At 43.8% G+C, this 8375-nt stretch overlaps 1 protein-coding gene across 1 annotated transcript in view; it reads right to left on the bottom strand.

The window, feature by feature from the left end:
* Positions 1–6450, bottom strand: part of LOC128436535 (adhesion G protein-coupled receptor L1) — a 28411-nt gene extending 21961 nt beyond the window's left edge. The window contains exon 1 of the mRNA XM_053418281.1: positions 6143–6450. The gene's annotated coding sequence lies outside the window, so the exon portion shown is untranslated. The remainder of the gene's footprint in view (positions 1–6142) is intronic.
* Positions 6451–8375: the final 1925 nt, after the last annotated feature.

The following is an 8375-nucleotide window of genomic DNA, read 5'->3' as shown; positions in this document are numbered from 1 at the left end:
TAATGGAAGAATGAATGTGTGTGTGTGTGTGTGCGTGTGATAGAGAGAGAGAGAGAAAGTGCGTGATGGGGAGAAGCATCAAGAAATGATGGCGAGGACAAGAGATTAGACTTCTGACAGCTCAAGCTTTTAATGGCTGAAATACTTCTCTGATAATAACAGTGGTGAGAATTTTCTTGTCTCGCTACTGCCGACAGCGTTTAAGGATTAAGAAAATATATTAAAAAACACTCCGGCACCGTCTGCGACTCCGAGCCCATGCTTCAGACGGATGACCTCTGCAGCTCCCAGAGGACTGAGGCCTACACGCCACAGTCAGAGCCACTTGCAGGGTTTAAAGCCTGTGTGTTTGTCTGGTCCTTGCCAGTCTCTGGGGGAAGGAGGTGTCGCCCTCTGTCAATCATTTGCTTGTTGCAGGCAGGAAACACAGGTGGCACTCAGGGCCAAGTTCAGAGCATGAGGACCTGTGCTGCGTTTGTGTTCTTGCTGCCATATGCAGGCTTCAATGTGCACACAGAAAATGGCTGGAAATTGCTCGCAGGTATATCCAGAGCTTTAGGTTTTGGGTTGTTTTCAAAGTCATCCACAGTTGGTACTCATCAGTCCTCATACATCTATATCCGTGGTATATAACATCTAGATCCACAAGTTACTTACAAATCAAACCCTTTCCAATTATGTTAAAGACAAATAACTCCTGAGTTCACCCTCTGATCAGGATCGGCAATAAAAGCTAAAGGGTTCTCTCGTGACTCGTACCCCATACCTCCATTAATGTTCATGCAAATCTGTTCTGTTGTTTTTTTGTGGTGTTTCCTGCAAACAAACTAACAAACAAACGTACAGATGTGAAAACACAACCTCCTTGGTGGAGGTATGGTAGGTGAATTAGGTCTTTTCTGGTCTATAGAGGTTTTCCGAGGTTCCCCGTCATCAGGTTGTCCGGCTCTTACAGAGCTGCAGTTGAACACAACAAGAAAGTAAGAATCTTACAAAAAGACATTATTCTCTACATGAATGTCTGTACAGATTTTATTTAACCTGAAGATTTGAGTCTGTTATAAAGCTGCAGGAAGGTTGATTAAACATTAAGTTCCCTCACATATTTATTCAGATCGTAATCCTGCCCTCAGCACAGCACGCGCTCACACTTTCATAAGCACTTTCTCAGGGTCTGAGAATCTCTACGATTTCTCATGTGTTTACTCATTTATCACTGTGTTGTTTGTAGCTGATCATCGCACAGCGTCAGGCAGAGCAGCGGAAATTTGTCACTGCCAAGTCTGAGTTACCTGCGAATGCAGAGAGAAACAACACGCAAGCAGTGCGGTGGTCCTGTGAGGATTTAAATACTGAGCATATCCAATAGTTCCATGTTAGTATGGTTTTCAGGCATTGGCATGTTATCAAGTCAGAGATATCACAGTTTTCAGGAAAAACTCAGATTTTTCCAGTTGTAATTATGTGGTGGGAATTTGTATTTAATTCCCTGGTGAGGAAATAAACCATCAGACTGAGTGTTCAATTCAATGATATCAAAGTATTTAATTAATGGTCAAAAAACTATTTACAGAGAATATATTTGAACACAAACAGAGTTACTGAGCGAACACTTGGCCAAGTGGGACAGAATCCTCAACACCACTGCAGGTATCAAGGACCTGACAAGTGGTGAGTGATATGTTCCAGCTTTAATGAACAGCTCAAGGGTTCCACGTCATTCTTCGTATCATATTATCAAATAGTCAAAGGGCATTTAGGCTGAAACTAACCAACATTTCCTGATATCAGGCAAATGCAAACATTAAGCCGAGTTTATATAATGATGTTTTTTCACGTCAATCCAACTGAACTTTGAGCATAGCTGTCAGGACAGGAGGATATTTTACATTTCAGAAGAAGACAGTTAGATTCAATAATTTCCATGACAATTATGACTTGGAGTGGAGCTGCAGTTATAAGATGATCAACAAAAAACGAATCTGCAAATGTTTTACTCGTCAAATAATCAAAAAAGGTCCAATATCTGTTGGTTTCAGCTTCTCGTGCTTAAAGTTTGGATGTTTTTCTTTGTCATATCTGATAGTAATTTTATATTCCTGGATTTTGGTTTGGTAGCGAAGGTAAAACAATAACTTTAAGTAAGGAAATCATTCTGAACCCATAAGAACAACAGGTGAAATGGTCTTTTAATGAAACCCTTTGTGTGTACACAGAGAGATAAGCTGCTCACAAATACACAGTAGATGTATAATACCCTTAGTATATGTATTACCTTTGCTTTTTACATGAGTGGTCTTTACTTGTTTTTTACTGTCTAGTTGAATCAACTTGTGCAATGTGAGTAATGTACCTGTTTCGCCCAAAACTGGCATAAAACTATGTTCTCTTGAGTAAACTGGACTGAATGAGAGCTCAACAGTTCACATGTGCAGTAGAGCAGCACAGGAGCCATCCAGCGTTACATAGTTTCATGATTACAGATAGGTCATGCTCAAGCTGATCAGCTAGTCTGAATATTTTAGTGATGGGAATTGCAGCTGTTTGAAGGGAGCAGGGTCTAAAGGCTGTTTCTTTCCGAGAGATGTTCATCGCTCCTGTTTTGTGGTCTGATTTTAATCAGAATCAAACTAATACATCCCACCAATTTGTGTATTGTAAATATCATTATATATTATATGCCATATCAAGTCCACCCTCAACCTTCTCAGCAACAGAAATCGTCTGTTCAGAAGGAAGCAGTGTGGATTCAGGGTAGCAAAATTTGGGCACAGCTATAAAAGGAACGGCTTAAGTATCCTTCGACTCGGTTTCCTTCGTCCTTTCCAAAAGGCTGCTGAAAAGAATCGTATTGTTCGCAAACATCACAGGAGTGTTTTTTTGGTTAAATTTTTTTCAGTTCAAAATACAATTTGAAAATAGTATTTTGGATATTTTATTGTCTTTGGCTTTAAATGATGTTAAAACCTAACATTCTTTGTTGTAGTTAGTTTCCTAAAGTAAAGAGTAGACACAACTGTTCAGACTAAATGGATTTGTTTAACCTGCCAAATTTAGAAAAACCTGAACGTTATCATACATTTTTCAGTTGGAACAGCTTCACAAAATGTAATAAGTACAAAGAAGTTTAGAGGCTGAATAAAATTCCATATTATTACATATACATTTTGACTGATAGTTATGTTGACTTACCATTTTCAAGGCAATCCCTTTCCGAGACAATCTTTAAGTAGGAGCCACTTGTCAGATTTTACAGTGTGACACTCGAAAACACATTATCTCTCTTTTGCTCTTCTCTCTTGGCAGCGATGCAGGTTCAGAATATCTGTTTTCCCAGAATCTGTCGTCACAAATATTTCCCAGTATACTAATAGTTCCGCCACATTAACAGACAATGTAATGCCTGTTAACTTGTCCAGGCCAAAACATTCTGCTTCTGGCAGAACATCCCATCTCTCAAATATCAACAAACGCTTCCAGCCAGATGTTTTCTCACAAGACTCAGTGGGAGATGATTAAAAACACATCACAATCGCAACTCATCCACAATGTCACACAAAAAAGGCAAAACAAGACATTTGAGGACATCACACTGGGCTGTGGAATTGTACTGCGTGTTTTTCCACTATTTTCAGATGTTGTATTGACAAAACGATCAACCAATCAGTTAAATAGTGAAGATTATTTTATTATTATTCTGGAGCTTGGACAAATAACATATTTTGCACCTTGATTTGGAAGACTTGTTGGTGAATGAGTCAGAAACTCATAGCTGCATTAACTTAGATTTGACTGCAGATATGACGGGGGAATCAGCTGTGTACAACAATAATTAATCATGATATAACCAATCAAATCAACATGGCCCGGACCTGTGTGAGCAGCAGAAAATGAATCTTTAGATCAGAGGGCAAATTATTTTTAATTCCATTTAAAATGTGTTGACGTTTTTGCAAAAATCCACTCTTGCCAATAATTAGATAGTAGCCACCTCAGGTAATCGAAGTGACAGACGATGCTGCAGGAATGACGGTGTGGACTGACTGTGACCTCCGGCAGCGCAATCCGCTGTAGCACAATGGCTGCGATTAGATCTATCTCTGCTCGTGGTTTTCACAATAAAACTGCAGGTAAAAGCTACAGTTAAAGTCTTATTGTTCCTGGAACCAGTCAATTCGAGTATGTGAAGTGACCAAGAACCAAACGTCTCGGGGCTGCCTAATTATTTGTAAAGGGTTTTTAATGAGCTGCAGTGATGTATGAGTGGTGTGATGCTGCCTGAATGGATGATGTGATGGAAAGTTTGAGAATCCAGCACAATAAAGGGTGAGTGTGTTTGTGTGTGTGCGTGTGTGTGTGTGTGTGTGTGTGTGTGTGTGTGTGTGTGTGTGTAGGTGTGTGTATGTGTGTGATCTCTTCCTTGTCTTTCAGCATTTCCTAATGACTTCATTATCTGACATCCAGAGCTCGACATGAGAATCGCCTTCTAACTGACGGGATCATTCAGTTAGGTATAAGACCGTATTTAGAGAAGTTACAACCTGGGGCATTTCTGCTGAACGGTAATTTCAACAAACACTGAGGTGGAACGTCGTCTGCTGGCTGTCGTGTCGGGCTTGTTGTCCCTCTGTGCCCTTTTTCACTAAACCTGATTTGTGTGTCGGCACAAGACGTTACTATGATATCAGATGTTTCAACATGTCACCCAGACAAAGAACAAGATTGCGATCCTGAGGCGTGTCAAAATGTCATCCCGCTTCTTCTACGATCACTGACCGAGGTGAGACAGAGCAGTGCCGAGTGCAGCCGGTGGCTTTTGTTTGCAAGATGGCAGAACGTGCCTCAGCCGCATCAGACAATAGGTACACCGTGAGCTGACGGGAATGTTTGTCTCCGGTCAGGAGTAACGTGCATGAGCAGGAAGGTGGACCCTGAGGATCTGGAGGAGGTTTCAAACACCATGGCTTAGTTTTGAGGTTTCATTCATGCAGATGTGATGCAGCAACTTGATTCGTCAAATATTAAATTCACGGGGTATACCAAATATCCAAGCAAATTTACAAAAAAAAAAAAAAAATCCTATTTTTCACATTATATATTATATTACAATATCGCCCAAGCCAATTTGACAACATGATAATTAACGGACCAACTATATGTTGCAATGAAAAGCTATTCTTCTGTCATACAAGGTAATGAAAAACCAAATATTTGTGCCTCTTGAGAAAGAAAAACAAGGATATGGATTTGCCGATCAAACCGGCCACCTCCATTCCTCTCTCTCCACTACAACAGGAATTTGCATGACTGAACTGTGATGCTGCCATCAGTCCCAGGGCGACACAACTAGATGATGTGCAGCAACATTACAGCTTTCATTTGAATTAACAAATATAATTTAAGACTCAAAAATAGTTATTACTTGGTCATGACAATAATTTGCAGGTAGCTCTATAATAAAAGTAGTAATTTGACACAGGGCTACAATATTACTCTATACACCATCCAGTCTCGGGTCATGGCATTGATACTACACTGATATATCCGCCTCCAGCTCGGAACAGGTCTGACTGATGCAAAGAGACATGATGGATACCTGTTCGAACACACACAGACAAAAGATATTGAGCGTTTTACAAGTCAAATGACATAAAATCCATCCTTATGTGTGTGTGTGTGTGTGTGTGTGTGTGTGTGTGTGTGTGTGTGTGTTTGTGTGTGTTTGTGTGTGTTTGTGTCTGAGTGCTTTAAGCAAATCAATTTATTTTTTCTCCTCAGTGGTTGATGTAAATGATCCCTACCTTGTTATGTTTTTTTTCTCCTCCTTTTCGATCTAACATGCAGAGTGCAGCCACACACAAACACACACACACACACACACACACACACACACACACACACACACACACACACACACACTCACACACACACACGAAAAGGCACACACACACACTAGGTGAGTCACCTTATTACGATGTAATTTCCCAAACCTTTCTCTATAGGCTATAAATCTTTCAAATTATTCATCATGTTCCTCTCTCATATGAAAAATCTTCAATCTGCTGCTAATATCACAAAAATGAGGAATTCCACAGAAACAAAACCTTGACACTCAAGGTTACAAGTGTATAAGAAATCCCACCTGACAGAGGCGTAGGAGCCACCAAGCTATTCCTTCCATTCTCATCTCTCGTTTCCCTCATCCTCTCTCCACTTTCCTTCATCGTCCTTTCACCGCTGCATCTCTGTCTGTCTGCCTCCTCCTTCATGGTCACTCCTGCCTCCCTCCCTGGCCTCCTCCACTGACCCAGTCCTCTCTTTCCCTCTCTGAAATATTGATAACAGGCTCTCACTCCGTATACGCTAGTCTTCCTCTCTCTTTCTCTCCTCTCCTCAGGTTCCAATCTGGGCAAACCTGCAAACCAGACTCTGCATTTATACACAGCCCTTGAAGTGTGCAAATGTGCTCACCACTTTCTCATTGCATCATCCACCAGTCAACTGCACAGAGGGTCTCAGAATCCAGCCCACCGATGGCAGACCCCTCGGACCATGTAACATGGGACCTAAGAATCATGATATGCCACTTTCTCAACTGCACTCCTAAGGAGGCGGCCCAGAGGAGGCCCAATCACGTGCCCATGAATATTTCACAGCACTCCTGTACTACTGACCCATCTTTAATGGCCAGCAGTGAGTGAGGCCCAGCACAGCGGCACATCAGAGCCCTGTCCCTCAGTGATCAAATGGGCCTTGACAGCAGCAGCAGCGGCAGCAGAGGACCATGGGCACCTCCGCCGTCCCCACTGATCATGTATGTGCGCGTGTGCGTGCGAGGAGAGAGGGAGATAGAGAGCATGGGCGGGGTGCATCCTCATAGCCTATATCCATATCTTACCGTCAATCCTCCGGTTTCTCTCCTCCTCCTCCTCCTCCACCACCACCTCCTCCTCCTCCTCTTCGCTCACTGCGTCTCCCGCATTCCGTCTCTCCGCGCCCTCACGCACTGTACTCCCCGCGCTGTCTCTCTGCCCGACGCATGAAAATAATACTAATACTATATATGAGATATTAACAGAGGGGGGGGGGGGGGGGGGGAGTGGAGGTATTGACGGTGGGTGATACCTGCTGGGCTATAGAGCAGTCATTAGCGCGATGTGTCCAACAACGACTGGGCGTCCTCCTCCTCCTCCCGTGATGGGCGCACGGTGCGGGGCTCCGCTCTGCTGGACCTCACACCCTCCCTCCGCCCTGCCGAGGCGCGTCGTCTTCCCCGCTGAGTCCTGTGTGACCGCGCGTCACGTTGGTATCATAATTCCCACGGGTTCTCATGCCCAGAGAGGATGCGGGGCGATCGGCCTTCAAAAGCTCCCGATGGACGGATGGATGGAGGGAAGGAGGGGTGGGAGGGAAATAGCGCGATCGCTGGGCGAAAACAATAATTAGACGCAGATTTTACGCACAGACCCTCCTCCGCCTGTAACGCTCCCGTCGATCTTTACAGTCCGCTTGTCATCGCTGATCAGATGCGCCTCCGACGTCGCTCAATTACATCCTTGCATTTCATGGAAAATGCCGTCGACGTGATAACAGCCGCTTTGCATATCCTTGAGGAATCGTGATGAGGCGCAGCAGCACATCAGGACGCAAAGGCAGCTTTAAAAATACAAAAATAAAAAAGAGAAAGAAAGAGAAGGCAGGGATCGTGTTATAAAATGATGCTGAGGTTTAAAAAAAACGGGGGCAGCTGGACGAGCAGAGAGAGAGATAAGGTTTCCTGCTCCTGGCCTCGCCTTGCATCCGTCCTTCTCCTCTTCTCTTGCCTCTCTCCCTCTCTCTCTCTCTCTCTCTCTCTCTCTGTCTCTCTCTCTCTCGCTCTCTCTCTGTCTCCCTCCCTCCCTCTCTCTCTATGTCTCTCTCTCTCTCCCTCTCTCTCTTCAGCTTGTTGCGCGTTCTGCATTCGAGAGCGCGCAAACGCGTGTGCGCCTTTGTGTGTGCACGTGTGTGTTTGTGTATGCGCGTGTGCAGAGACATGCAGAGAAAGAGAGAGAGAGAGAGAGAGGGGAGGGAGGGGGGGCTTCGACTATATTATCAAGGTTTTTCTTAGTGAGCAACAACAAGCTGCTGTGTTGGCAAAAGAGAAGGAGCAGGGGAGAAAACAGCAGCTCCTGTTCATTTAGCCCTTTGTCTCTTTTCACACATTTGACCTGCTCTGATTTAGGTTGAACACTCTCAGGTCTTCCATCACAGGAGTATGGGAGAAGGGGATTTTATTGGGCCGGCTGCAAGGGCAGTACATCCGGCAAGCACAGGCATTTGCAATATATCCTTTTGAGCTTTGTCTGGAGCAGCCCGGACAGAAAATGTGGCCTATT

This window comes from Pleuronectes platessa, chromosome 3, assembly GCF_947347685.1.
Source record: "Pleuronectes platessa chromosome 3, fPlePla1.1, whole genome shotgun sequence".
Lineage (NCBI taxonomy): Eukaryota > Metazoa > Chordata > Actinopteri > Pleuronectiformes > Pleuronectidae > Pleuronectes > Pleuronectes platessa.
The sequence above is the reverse complement of the archived record's forward strand: the minus strand, read 5'-3'. Positions and strand labels throughout refer to the sequence as shown.